Source organism: Sarcophilus harrisii, chromosome 3 (genome assembly GCF_902635505.1).
Source record: "Sarcophilus harrisii chromosome 3, mSarHar1.11, whole genome shotgun sequence".
NCBI classification, from domain to species: Eukaryota; Metazoa; Chordata; class Mammalia; order Dasyuromorphia; family Dasyuridae; genus Sarcophilus; species Sarcophilus harrisii.
In genome coordinates, this window is record NC_045428.1 from 205,889,479 (window position 1) to 205,905,287 (window position 15,809).

The 15,809-nt window shown below is 33.1% G+C and overlaps 1 non-coding gene across 1 annotated transcript; it reads left to right on the plus strand.

The window, feature by feature from the left end:
• The first annotated feature begins 214 nt into the window (after nt 1–214).
• LOC111719987 lies at nt 215–325 on the plus strand. Its single transcript, XR_002769884.1, has one exon. It is a non-coding gene; the product is annotated as a U6 spliceosomal RNA (small nuclear RNA).
• The last annotated feature ends 15,484 nt before the right edge of the window (nt 326–15,809 follow it).

Below are 15,809 nucleotides of genomic sequence, written 5' to 3' on the forward strand. Positions count from 1 at the left end.
CAAGCCTCTCTGTATTCATCCTGCTGCTCAAGAAATATTTTTTCTTTTCTCCTTCCCAATTTAAAATTTTGATTATAGTCATTTGTGACTAAAACATAAATTAAAAACTATTAAGCAAAATCAATTAATAGAGTGATCATGCTTCATAGGATATGTAATAATAATAATAAAGGATATGTACCTTTCAAACTAAAGTTCAAGAGTAAATATTATTGTGTTCACTTCAGCAGCACATATACTAAAATTGAAACAATGTAGAGAAGATTAGTATGGCCCCTGTTTAAGGAAGACACACAAATTTGTGAAGAATAAATACTAACTTTTTCATATCTCTGCACAGACTTTTGGTACGTCAGAAAGGGAAAGACTGAGACCAATATCATAGCACTTATAGGTATTAAGGAAGTTATGGAAACTTTAATTAAAGCTGTAGGATTATGGAAAGCTGTAAAAGGCAGGTATTTCTCTCAAGTCTTAAAAAATCCCCAAACCTAAACTATGGAAAACATTAGAAATGATTAAGTTTAAATACAGAGAGAAAGGTGGCAAATTGTACTTTAGACAATTAAAAATTACTCAAAATATCATTAAAAGTCTGTAATATTTATGTTTAGATATACATAATAGTATTTTATAAAGACAGTTTTTAGAGATGGGATTCATCACTAGGTATCAGTAAAAAGACTATGTAATATATACCTGATTCTTCTTCAAATGTATGTTAAATGTAGAGACGGGGGTATCTCAAAGTTATTTTCTCAGATTAGCGTCAACTAAAAGCAGTGGCTATCCATCTTAATATTACTTACATATCAAGTTATTGATCCTACTGAGATCTTTATAATACTTATGGATAGATATCCAAGAATCCCTTATTATTTCAAGAACATACAGATAATACACAATTTCCAGACAGCAGGTTACAAAGGAAACCTGCCAATCCATGAGAATCAAAGGAGGCAATATCTCAGCATGATGAACAAATAAAGTCCCTGATTCACACGGTCTTGTGAGTATTCTAATTGTGGATTATTAGGTTTCTATCTAATAATAATTATTTGCCCTGTTAACTAAAGCATAAGAGATTAAATCAGTTTCCCAATATCAAGATATGCTTGGTGCTTAATCAGTAGACTACAGCCTTAACAAGAATGGGACTTGTAAGCCCATGAAAACTCATTCCAATTAAATGACTACTGTTTTTTCTCTTCCCTAGTCCTTTACTTTCCTGTTTTATGTTCTCAAATACCCAGATGTCTGTGTCAGAGGGCAAATCAATAATGGATCCTTGACAAACAGGCTTGAACAGAAACTCATCAGGCAATGCATAAAATTGTGGTTGACATTACACAATCAAGATGCCTAATGGCAGCATAGTCTAATCACAAGATAAGTGTTGAAGGAAAAAGTGATAAAACACCATATCTCATTAGCAACTATAGAGCCACTCTTGCCTATTCATCTGTTTATGCAGTATAGATAGTATTTTCCTTCCTTTACTTTAGAAGGAAAGTAATATTATTTTTCCTAGGCTAGGAAAGTAACTAGTAAATACCTGTACCTTCTAAGATGAAATAAAAATATTCATTTCCCTTATATGCTCTTTGATCATAGGATAAGCAGGACTGCAACTTAATGTTAAAACTTATATTATCCTTGTAAATATTGAAATGACTCAGATAAAGATATCAGTTAATTATAATCATTAACATTTATATAGTCTTCCAAAAATTTACCCTGACAACCACATTCAAGACCACAAGGGCAATACTAATACTTTCCCAGCAAGAATGCTGAAACACAGTATTACCTAGGGACTAACTAAAGATAATTCAGAAAACTAGCTGGTATGTAGATTAAATGAATATGGTACTAGCTCAAATAGATCATTCAATTTTCCTTAATTAAATTAACATAAGGCGCTCTTTCCTTCCCAGTACCTAAGGAGTTAATTCTCTGGAGATAAATTACAAGCTTCTGGACGACACACACACAAAAAACATTTCAGGTATTGCCAATTCCGTGTGTGTGTGTGTCTGATGACAATAAGTGAACCCCCAGTTAGTTGAATGGTACAACAGACCTCCATGTACACCCAAACAATCTGATTCTTAACGTTTAACTTTATTTCTTTGTGTAATTTTTAAATTTAAAGGGTAAGCCTGCAGAGTATGATATAAAATAATTAAACAATTCTAAAAGAAATGTAACAAATCGAATCATTTCTTTGCTAGAAAATTCCTTTTAGGCAGTAAAGCTTGTGCTAGTAAGAGGCAAATTCAAAAGTTGATAATGTTTTAAATAGAAGTCAAAACCTAAAGAATCATCAAATCATTGCTGAAACACATAGTGGAAGAGGAGGCCAGGAAAGTGGGGGAAATATATCTTTCCTTCTGGGCTAGTGGTTAGAAGCCAGCTGGCTGCCAGCAAATTGCATAACAAAAAGAAAGCAAAATTACAGAATAAAGGATAGGCAAAATATTGGCACTAGAAAAGTGGTTTTGGTTTTGTCAATAATGTAGTCAGACCTTTTGCTAGATTTTTTTTAACCACATGTTCTTCATATCACCTACTGTTTTTTGACAGTAACATAGTGCTTTATTAGGTTCTCTACCAGCTGTGTGGAGTCTTGAACTCTGTCATTCTTAATATCGGCACTTCTCATTCAGCTGACTACTATTTCTATTTCATTCTTCTACAGAATTCCATAGAAAAGCAACTGGACTTTAAAGGTTTTGCAAAGGTCCTGGTTTTGTACTCAGAAAGCAGAACTGTTCTTTAATCATCTCTTTCTATTACAATGATTTAAGTAATTCTGTGGGATCTTTAGGTTTCCTCCATAGTTGTTTACATAAAAGTTGAGCCATTACTAGCAGTTTTTGCACCACAGGAAAGTACCACAAAACATAACTGGGGACATTGATGAGAATAAATTCTTAAATACTTATGTGGGAGCTGCCAGCAATATAAGGTATTGGGGAAGAGTTACTTCCCCACTCCTGCCCATCAGTTAGATTCCCATTTTAAATAGTTATTTTTGCTAAGTTAAAATCCTTCTATGCATCTTAAGTGTTTCAAAGCTTTCTAAATTAAATCATTCTCAGAATTAATAGTACCTGAAATGTTCTCCTAATACTATTTCCAATTGGATTCTATGTCATTATTTTTGAATTATTTTTAGTCATTCCAATTCTTTATGAACTAATTTGGGATTTTCTTGGCAGAGATATCAGAGTGATTTGACATTTCCTTGTCTAGCTTATTTACAGATGAGGAAACTGAGGCAAACAGGGTTAAGTGACTTGCTCAGGATCACACAGTAAGTGTTTGAGGTCACAGAACTCAGGTCTTCCTGTCTCCAGGTGACATACTTACACTGTCAACTGGTTTCTGGAGTCATCTCTAAATTCACATAAAGTGAATTCATTTCCTCTCACACCTTGCCTTCTTAACATCTTTGCTTCTGTTGAAGATACCACCATCTTTCCAGTTACTGTAGATTGAAATCCTACAATCAACTTTGACTTGGCCCTCTCTCACTCCTCATATCAATAAATTAACAAGATTTCTTTCCTACTATGTGTTAAGCACTGTGCTACCACACACACACACACACACACACACATATATACACACACACACAGACATTCCACCCCTATCCATATATATCTTTCTCTTTCTCTCCAATCACATAATCATAGCCCTAGTTGAGGGCCTCATTATTTCTCACTTTGACGATTACAATAGCTTCTCAATTGGTATGCTGATAATCAGTTATTTCCCTTAAGAATTCTGTCACTACATTGATTCATTGTTGGTGGAGTTGTGAACGAATCCAACCATTTTGGAGAGTAGTTTGGATCTATGCTCAAAAAGTTATCAAACTGTGCATACCCTTTGATCCAGCAGTGTTACTACTGGGATTATATCCCAAAGAGATTATAAAGAAGGGAAAGGAACCTGTATGTGCACGAATGTTTGTGGCAGCCCTTTTTGTAGTGGCTAGAAACTGGAAACTGAATGGATGTCCATCAGTTGGAGAATGGCTGAATAAATTGTGGTATATGAAAATTATGGAATATTACTGTTCTGTAAGAAATGACCAACAGGATGATTTCAGAAAGGCCTGGAGAGACTTACACGAACTGATGCTGAGTGAAATGAGCAGGACGAGGAGATCATTATATACTTCTACAACAATACTAGATGATGACCAGTTCTGATGGATCAGGCCATCCTCAGCAACGAGATCAACCAAATCATTTCTAATGGAGCAGTAATGAACTGAACTAGCTATACCCAGAAAAAGAACTCTGGGAGATGACTAAAAACCATTACATTGAATTCCCAATCCCTATAGTTATGCACACCTGCATTTTTGATTTCCTTCACAAGTTAATTGTACAATATTTCAGAGTCTGATTCTTTTTGTACAGCAAAATAATGTTTTGGTCATGTATACTTATTGTGTATCTAAGTTATATTTTAATATATTTTAACATCTACTGGTCATCCTGACATTTAGGGGAGGGGGTGGGGGGGTAAGAGGTGAAAAATTGGAACAAGAGGTTTGGCAATTGTTAATGCTGTAAAGTTACCTATGTATATATCCTGTAAATAAAAGGCTATTAAATTAAAAAAAAAAAAAAAAAAAAAAAAAGAATTCTGTCACTAGATCATCTATGGTCACCAAACTTTCTGATCATGTCAGTTAAAGAAAAGCACATGTACCCAATACATGCATACTTATTTATTTATAAATTAGTTATATATTTTAGTGTACTAATAATCATATATATATTTAATTTATTTGTTTAAGATTCATTAATGCATTAATATCAATTGTAATTATATTAATATATTTATATTTATGATGTATTTATATAAAATATTGATATTTGCATATTTTATAAATTATATATTTGTATATTATAAAAGTTAATGAAAAACTGACATTTTAAAAAGATGGAATAAAAATAAAATTATTTAACTAATGAACATTTATTAAGCACTGCTAGGCAACGTGTAAAGTGCTGGTTATTTTATTTTAGAGTTAATAGGAACCACTAGAGTTTATTGAGTAGTGGAATAACATAATTAAACCTGTGCTTTAATAAAAGCACTTTAACAGCTTTATGGTGGATGGCAAGAGGTAAAATGAGTAGAGAAAAGGGGACAGAGTTGTATGATATAGAGGGAAAATGACAAGATATGGTAACTGATTGAATATGAACAGTGAAGAGTAAAAGATGGTACTGAGGTTATAAACATGGGTACTCAGAAAAATGCTAAGTTTGGAAGAGGTAAGAGTTTGAGGAGAAAGTTGACATAATGATATTTACATTATAGATAATGACTTGAAGCAAATAGGCAGCACAATGGTTAAAGCACCAGCCTGAAAGTCAGAAGATTTCAGTTTAAAACCAACTTTAGTCACTTAAAAGCTCCCTGATACTAGGCAAGTCTCAACTTCTGTGTGCTTCAATTTTCTCATCAGTAAATAATCAGTAAAACCACCAAGGGTTGTTGTAAGAATCAAATGAGGTCATATTGGTAAAGGACCTGATTTTATTATCTTCCCTTCTCTAATCCATCCTCTGGGAATTCCTCTGTCCTACCCAAAATAAAAAGGAGGTGACAGAGCTTTTACTCACCAGGTATGCCCTGAAATACAGATTCTTCCCTGCAATGGGTGTCTGCTGAAGCCTTGAGATGACTTAGAAGATAAGTACTAGGCATGCTGAGGAATAAGAAGATATTCCCAATGTTACCTGTTCAATGGTGGGATGGGTAAAGTTGTTCCCTATGAAATAATAGACCATGTGAGGCACTACCTATTTAGGACAGCAACATCCCAACACAGAAATTCTGAAGATGAATAGGTTAGAAACCAGTTTTCAGGAAAAGTGGTATAAGTAAATTCGTTTCCTAGTCCATCACAATTTTTGGACTGGGTTTGCATGATTCAAATTTGATGGTGAAATTTAAATGAGCCATTCTCCCCATGCCAACTTAGAAAGGTACAAAACTAAAACTATTTGTCTATATAATGAAATACCAATACCTTTCTTCCCTTCCCATTGCAGCAGAAACAAAGCCCAATAAACCTGAGTGGCTAGTTTTCCTTAAAAATCTTTCTATTTATATAGTTCACCCAGAAAAGAGAAACTATTATAGTTTCTTAAATATCTTATTCAAGAAAATTTAATTCAAAATTCAGAGCATAATAGGATCACAAAACTTGGAGCTAACAGGAAACTTTGAGATCATAAGTATTTTTTAAAAAACTGAGCCTGACATTTAGATATTTTCATAGAATGCATTGTTTTTTCAGGCTAGTAAATTCCTCACCTAAACCCCTATTTCTCTTAATATCTTTTTTGCAAGCAAAGAAATACAGGCACTACTTTATATATTGTGTTCAGAAAACTACTCCTGAAATATATATATCTTTGCTGGGGAGGAGTTTGTGTAAGGGAAATGTAGGTGGCACTACAAGCTTGTGTAATATTCCCAGATGTATACATTTGAGAGTGAGTAGTTTGGGGTTTTTTTTTTGCATATAGGTTAAATGAAAATTACTCCTCTAGTCTTACAATAATATAATTTTTTGTTACAAGAACAAAGTAATACAGTTCACCTTCATTTTTTATATTTTCAATATTAATTTTGCTTATTTTTGTTATTGTTCAATTGTTTCAGTTATGTTTGACTCTTTGCAACCTTATTTGAGGTTTTCTTTGCAAAGGTACTGGAGTAGTTTGTCATTTCCTTCTGTGGTTCATTTTACAGATAAGGAAATTGAGGTAAACAGAATTAAATGACTTGCCCAAGGTGATACAGTAAGTATCTGAGACTAGATTTGATCTCAGGAAGATGAGTTTTCTTGTCTCCAGAACCTATACTCTATTGCCAGAACTACCTAGCTGTTCTCAATTTTGCCTATGGTATAACTGCATAAATATTCTGCAGTAATATGTCTAAATGTTCTGATTCTTGTTAATTATGATAATTTTTTAACTTGACAATTTCTTTGACATTTTATATTGAAGGGCTCATGAGAACATTCACTTGTAAGTATGATAAAACTTTTCAGCTTCATTTAGAGGGATTATAGAATCAAAGCTAGAAAAAGACCACAAAGTTCATCTAGTCCAAACCTCCCTCATTTTACAGATTAGAAAAATGAGTTCTTGGGAAGTTATAGGAATTCAGATGCAAAGATGGAATTAGGACATCCCCATTCTACAGATAAAGAAGATGAACATTAGAAAAAAGAAGAAAGGTCTTCCCATTACAGAGCCAGTATGTCATAACTATGTCACAAAATTGGTCACTTTCATGGAGCTATCCAGGGTACTGGACTCCTTCAGTCAGTCTAATTATTCCCCAGCACTGCTCCTCTGCATCTGATCAACTACTTCCAACTGCAAAAACCTTTAATTTCTTGATTTGAACTGTCACTTATCAAATATGAACTTGCTGATCTTTTCCTATTACCTGCTTCAGTCACGAGGTCATTTAGCAAATGATTAAAAACTGGCTCTCCAAGTTAAAAAATGTCCCATGTGGGACACATTTTTGAATTTAATGTGCATTATTATACATTTTCTCCATTGTTTTCTTAAACATAGACAATAAAAAGAATAAATCAAACCTTGATTTATGGATTCTCCCAATTTCTAAAATATAAATGCTTACATTAAAAAAAACCCTGACAATTGATCCTTGTGGGCCAATTGGAGCTGGCTTCAGCATACTTTTGCATGTATTAGACTAACAATCTAGGTCCTTCCTTCATCTTGCTCTAAACAAATATAGCTGAATAGTAAGAATTTTAAATTATGGCAAAATGGAAAAATGTGGTAATTTGACATAATTTTATCCTTGGGTAACATTTTATGTTTAATTTCTTTTCTTTCTTCTTCTTATTCTTCTTGGTCTTGTTCTTGTTGTTCTTGTTTTTGTTTTTCTTCTTGTTCTTCTTATTTTTTTTTTCTTTTTCTTTTCCTTCTTTCTTCTTGCAAATTGCAATTGGGGGTTAAGTTATTTGCCCAGGGTTGCAGAGGAAAGAAGTATTAAGTGTCTAAGGCCAAATTTGAATTTTGGTCCTCCTGACTCCAGGGCTGGTACACTATCTGTTACACCATCTAGCTGTCCCTGGATTATGTTTAATTAATTGTTGCTAATCTTATTAGGATTACAAGCTCATAGATTCAAAGATAGATGAGATCTTAGATATGTATTTTCTCCTCAACTATACTTCCATGAATATGTGATGGACACTGCAAAGACACTAGTATAGAAAATGGAATAGCACCTATGAGTAACACAAGTGTAAAAGGATAGAGTAATGTCCAACAAGGCTGGAAAGCTGATTATGAAAACCTTTAAAAAGTAAACAGAGGAATTTACTTAATTTAGTGACAATAGAATATCACTAAAGTTGGTTGAACAGGAAAGAAATATCAGATTTGTGCATAAGAAAAGCAATGGTGGCAGCACTATATGGAATAAACTGAAGTGGTAAGACATTTGGGATAAAGAGACCTAGAGTTCATTGCAGTAATCTATATGAAGGGTGATATGAGCCTAATATAAGTCCGAAGCTTTGTGAGTGGAGAGATAAGATTGGACAGAAGCAATATTATAAATGTAGAAATGGCAATGAAAATAAAAATGAACACAATGTCATTTTGGGAGAGAAGGGAAGGATGAAGGGAATATATACATTGCTTTCAATATTCCAGGAATTATACTAAGCACAATTGGGAGGAATCAGGAAGGACCTCATTAGTAAGTAGTGCTTGAACTAAATTTTGAAGGAAAAAATGGATTTCAATAAATGGAAGGGAGGGGAAGAGTACATTCCAGTCATGGGGCAGCCAGTGCAAAGGCATATCTGTGGAACAGTGCCAATATAGATGTTGCAGAGTGAGGGGAGATGAGTAATATGTAAGAAAATAAGATTAGAAAGGTAGGAAGGAATTAGATTCCAAGGAGATTTAAATGTCAAATAGAGAAGTTTATATTTGATCATAGAGGCAAGAGGGAACCACTGTAGTTTATTTTACAAGTGGATTATGTGATTAGACATGCACCTTAGGAAAAAAATCACTTGGCAACTGTGTAGAGAATGGATTGGACTGGGGTAAGACTTCAGTCAGGAAGATTAAAATAGAAGGATATTGAAATAGTGTGGGCTGAAGTAATAAAGGACTGAACTGTAGTCTTCATGTGAGAAAGAAAGAGGGGATATATAGGAAAAATGTCTTGGAGATGACAAGATTTATCAGTTCAATAATATATGGGATAAAACAGAACAAAGAGTTGAGGAATTGTGAATTGCAAATCTGATGCCAAGAAGGCCAGTAATGTCCTTGACAGTAATAAAACTCAGAAGAAGAGTGAGTTTTGGGGAAAATATAATGAGTTCTATTTTGGACATATTGAACTTGAAAGCCTAATAAGGAAGTTAGTCACAAATGTCCAAGTTGGGCATGTAATTGAGCTCACAAGAGAGACAAGGTTTGTATATGTAGATCTAGGAGTTATCTGCATGAATATGATAAATGAATCCATAAAAGCTGCTGAAGTCACCAAGACTTAAGCAGACAGAAAAGAGAAGAGGGGTCTAAGGTAGAAAAAAGAGAATGAATCCTCAAGGATAAGGAGAATGGGAAAATTAGATTTGATATATAGTATACATCAGTTTAAATGATAATGATATATAGAATAATATATTCTATAATAGAATACTACTCCCTTTTTTCTTCAGCTAATAGTGTATAATATACTTAGCAGAAAATCTAGATAGTGTAAACTTACTGAGAGGGCTTGATGTCTTATGGCCCTTTGTATTCCCAGATCCTTCCAAGGTGCCCATTGCCTAGTGGATACCAATAAATGTGTTTGTTGTTTTTGTTGTTAGTGATTATCACCATTAATGAAAGGTCTGACATTGCATGGAATCATCTCATCCACTTAAAATGGGAAAGTATGGGGCAGCTAGATGGTGCAGTGGATAGAGTACCATCCCTGAAGTCAGGAGGACCTAAGTTCAAATCTGGTCTCAGACATTTAACACTTCCTAGCTGTGTGACCCTGGGCAAGTCCCTCAACCCCAATTGCCTCAGGGGAAAAAAAGGAAAACCATTTGTGGATAAACTGTTTATATGATGACAACAGATGAGATAATTTTTGATGTTTGTATTTTCTTATGAACCTTGACTATTAGTTATCATTTGCAGATATGCTTGAATTTCACAGGTTTTATGTTTCATAGGAAGAAGCCAAACTATGTATTTATAAGGGAAGAATTTAGTACCAAATAAGGTATAGGGAACATTACAAAATGTAAAATAAATAATTTTGATTATATAACATTTTTGAAAAATTTTTGTATAAACAATGCAATCAAAATTATAAGGAAAGCAGGAAGAGGGAAAACTTTTTTTGCCACATGTATCTCTATTAAAGGTCTTATTTTCAAATAAGGAACTTTGTCAAATTTATAAAAATGCAAGTCATTCCCCAATTGAGAAATGGTCAAAGAATATGAACATGCAGTTTTTAAACAAAGAAATCAAAGCTATGCATAGTCATATTAGGAATGTCCTAAATCATTATTGATCAGAAAATTTCAAATTAAAAAGAACTCTGAAATACTACTTCATACCTATCAGAGTGGCTAATAGGACAAAAAAGAAATGTTGGATATTGGAGAGTATGTGGGAAAACTGGGACATTGTTGGTGGATTGTAAACTAATTATTCTGGACAACAATTTGGGACAATGCCCAAGGGACTATAAAACTGTGCATATCCTTTGATTCAACAAGACCACTGCTAGATATATATATCCCCAAGACATACAAAAAAGGGGAAAAGACCTATTTGTACAAAAATATCTATAGTAACTCTTTTTGTGGTGGTTAATAATTGGATGTCCACCAAGGGTTAAACAAGTTGTGGTATATGATTGAAATAGAACATATTGTGCTATAAGAAATGAAAAACAATGATTTCAGAAAACTTGAAAAACAAAAGAACTGGTCCAGAGTGAAGTGAACAGAACCAGGAGAATGTTGAACACAGTAATAACAATATTCAATGAAAAATTGTGAATGATAGCTACTGTTAGGAATACAATAATCCAAGACAATCCCAAAGGATGAATAGTGAAGCATCTGCCTCCCAATTGATTGACTACAGACTGAAACATGCTATTTTTCACTTTCTTTCATTCGTTTTCTCTTTTTATTTGAGTCTCTTATACAAAATAATTAATATGGAGATATTTTACATAATTGCATATATATAAACCTATATCTGATTGTTTATTGTGTGAGGGAGGAATGAAGAGAGGAAAAAAAGGGGGAGAGAGAATTTGGAACTCAAAACTTTAAACAAAAATGTTTTTAAAATACAATTAATTAGGAGCAACAAAAAGAAACTAAAATCTGTGGAACACTCCTAAGCTAACATCTGTGATCAAATGGCTTCTTTGTTTAAAAGATGAACCTAAGACAATATGTTTTTTCATTGTTCTTTCTTGTAGGCAAACAAATATTTGTGCCTTACAGTAACAAATATAAAATTGAATAAAATATTTGAACAAAACTTCTTTTCCTGAAATATTTGAATAAATATTGATGGTATTTAACCTTTTATTGATGCCATAGAAAAGCTAAAGTTTCACTGGGAAAAAATGTGATAATTAAATTAATTATCTGAATGTTTTGACTTAAAGCTTTATCCAGATAACCTAAATTTATTTATTCTAATTGTACAAATATAGCTTTTGAATAATTTTATAAAAAGTACAGCTAAACACCAATCTGGGACTAATATACATAAAAAGGAAATATCTCTAGTAATAGGGACATGGTTATTTATAGTTTGATTGTGAAAAATAATCACTATGTAGTGTAAGAAACTCTGCCTTCCTAGGAACTTTCATCCTGCAGAAATATTGACTGAAGGTGGGCCCTGCTTAAACAATGTGTAATTCCTATATCCTTGGGAAATTCAAGGAAGGAGACAACACTACAAGGAAATAATGATGGTAACAAAGTTAGAATACTACATTTTAAGTTAACGCCATTAGATGACAATTAATAAACATGTCCTTAATCAATGAATTTGCTAATATTTGTTCGCAGTTTATGATTTCTATCCGTCATTAGCTATAGCATAAAAAACAGAGTAAAAATTCTTCAAGAAACATATAGTATCTCATCAACAGAGTTTTTAGAAAGCCTTTCATAAACCTTATTTTTCCCTCAGAAGTAGCATTAATGTTACCAATATGAAAGATCCCACCATGTTTTGTTTGTGGATTTTTTGTTGTTGTTAGTCTAGAAGCATACTTTGACAATATGTATAAAGGAAAAATTTAACATACTCTTTCAAATGCAAATTTTCTGCAACCCCTTATTGCTCTTATATAAAAAAATGAAATTTAAAAAAAATAAAAGATAAGGATCAGCTATCAATGTAAAGAAGAAAACAACAACAACACTTTCAAATAATTAAAGATATCCCAAAGTGGAATGGGCTACCTTGGAAGATTTCTCCCTTAGAGATCTTTAACTTAAGACTGGATGACCACAGAATTATCATAGAAGGGATTATTGTTTTTAATTTGATAAAATTTTATTTTTCCAAATATAGGCAAAGATAGTTTTCAACATTTACCTTTGTCAAACCTTGTGTTCCAAATTTTTCTCCCTCCTTCTCTTCCTTCATCTTCTCCTAGATAGCAAGTAATCTGATATAAGTTAAACATATGGAATTCTTCTAAACATTTCCACATTTGTCAAAAGACAGGAAAAAACCCAAGGAAATAAACAATAACAACAGCAACAAAGGTAAAAATGCTATGCTTTTTATCCATTCAATCTCCATAGTTCTCTCTCTGGATGAGGATGGCACTTTCCAAGAAATTAGTTTTCAAGTGTGGGTTGGATTGGTTGTCTTTTATTCTTGAAGAGGATCAACATGACTATGTTGTAATTAAGGTATAGTGTGTCTGACTATGGCTGATCTGATCAATATGAGCTCAGAATTTTCTACTACAGGTAGAGTCATAAATAATTCATATGAATGTTTGGAGTGGAGATGTTTCTAAATTTGCTGATCATTTATCTGGGTTGGAATAGATGCTCTTCCAATTTTGAAATTCTGTGTAATTTTGCAGTTCCTAAAAAAAATTTCTTGGTCCTTATTTTCTTTGATTTTTTTATGAAATTGATACTATTTGAATATAATTTATTTGTGGTTGTTTTACTTGTCCTTGGCTTCTGGCTCACTTTTCAAATTTACTTCTTTATGTTCTTCATTGACTCCTGTACCTCCCTTGATTCTAGCTTAAAGCACTGGTTTCTTAAATCTTGTTTTTTCTCTCTGTAACTCTTTCATTAATGATCTAATCACTTCCACGGCTTCAACTATCACACTCTGTGTAGATAATTCTCACATATATGCCTTCAGACATGACTTCTTTTAATCCCTGACTCCCATTTTTCAGTGTCACTGTATAACTCCAAAGATTCCCCATGGCATCTTAAATAGCAATATTAATGCAAAAGCATTAGTGGGTTTTGATGGAAAAAAATTAAAAGACAACTCACCAGAGATTTTGGTTAAGATTCTGCCTCTCATTGGACGATGTTGGCAAACCAATTAACTTTTCCAGGTTCTCAGTTTCCTCATTTTTAGCATAGCAATAATAAAAAACGTAGACGTTATACCACAGAATTTGTGAGAACTAATGGAAATAAGATAGATAAATGTACTTTAGAAACCTCTAAGTACAATAAAAATGTCAGCTATTAAAAATGTCCTTCCTAAATCTGCCTGTCATAAGTCTCCTTCCTGGCTTCTATTAATTGAACCACTATTTGATTGGTACCTCATGAACTTTGGAGTCAGAAGAATTAATAAGGAACAAATTGTCTTTCTAATTCTTTAAAAAAATCATTTTCAGAGAACCAGGAGATCATTATACACAGCAATAGCAAGATTATACTACAATCAATTCTGATGGACATGGCTCTTGTCAACAATGAGATGAATAAGGCCAGTTCCAATGATCTTGTAATGAGAAAGTCATGTGCATCCAGTGAGAGGACTGTGGGAAATTAGTGTAGATCACATATGTTGTGATGTTATGTACATTTTCACTTTTTTTGTTGTTTGCTTGCATTTTGTTTTTTTCTCATTTTTTTTCATTTTTTGATCTGATTTTTCTTGTGCAGCATGCTAATTGTGGAAATATGTATAGAAGAATTGCACATGTTTAACATATATATTAGATCACTTGCCATCTAGGGAAAAACACAAGGTTTTATAAAGGTGAATGTTGAAAATCATCCATGTATATATTTTAAAAATAAAAAGCCTTAATTAAAAAAAAAATCATTTGCAGAGCTGGCATTAGAGATGGTTAAGATAAGTAGATAGTACAGTGAATAAAGCCCTGGACCTAGAGTCAAGAAGGCCTGAGCTCAAATACAGCATCAGATACTTAATAACTGTATGATGATGGGGTCACCCATGTCTTCAGGCTGTTGTAGAGGATTAATACACACACACACGTATACATACATACATATATTTGCAAAAAAGTACTCAAAATGCTTTGTAAATGTGATAATGATGATGATTGCCAAGTGCTTAGCAAAAAGAATGATATGTTGAAGAATGTTTTTCAATATCCTTTTAATAAATCAACATTTTAACACCAGAAATTTCCCTTCTCCATAAAAATATTTATTGTGTGATTTATCAGTCTAGCGGCTATGTCATAAATTTAGATTGAAGATCTCTGGTGGAAGGGATCTTAAACTTTTTCCACTTGTGATCCAAGAAATTTTTACATGTTATTTGATCTTGGGCAGATCATCTTTCTCAGTTTTCTCATCTGTAATGAGGAGATACCATTTATGTGTGTTGGTCTGCCTGTCACACAATTCTCTCCCTAGTTGAATTTATTCTCTGTTCAGCTGTCAAAGTGATTTTACTAAAACTCAGATCTGACCATGTCATACCCATTTCTCAATCAATAATCTCCAGTGATTGCCTGTCCTCTTAGGATCAAAACCAAAACTCCTTTATTTGGCGAAATCCTTCTATATATATATATATATATATTATGCATATATATATATGAACATATAAACATGTTTAATATATATTGGATTACTTGCCATCTAGAGAAAGAGGTGGGGAGAAAGGGAAAAATTTGGAACACAAAGTTTTGCAAGGATCAGTGTTGAAAAATTATTCGCGTATATGTATTGAAAATAAAAAGCTTCAATAAAAAACCCTTCAAAATTTATCTTCCCCTTCCTATCCCCTCCCTGCCCTCTTCAGTCTTCTTATACCTTTCTTTCTTAAACACATTCTTGCATCCAGCTGGTCTTCTCACTGTTTCATGAACAAGACACTCCATCTCTCAGCTCTGGGCATTTTCTCTGGTTGTCCCCCTCAGTCTAGAATACTCCTTAAATCTATCTACTGGCTTCCCACAACTCCCATTTAAAATCTTACCTTCTACAGGAAGCCTTTATCAGTCCTTAATTCTAGAACCTTCCCTGCCTATCTTATATATCCTTTGTACATAGTTTGCTTATTATCTCCATCCCCCTGCCAAATTGTGAGTTCCCTGACAGCAGGAATTGTCTAGTCTTTTTTTTTTTTTTTTTTTTGTATCTCCAGGACTTAGTCTGTTACTTGGGACATAATATATGTTTAATACATGTTTATTGACTGAAAAAAATTTTAGACGATCCTGAATATATAGGC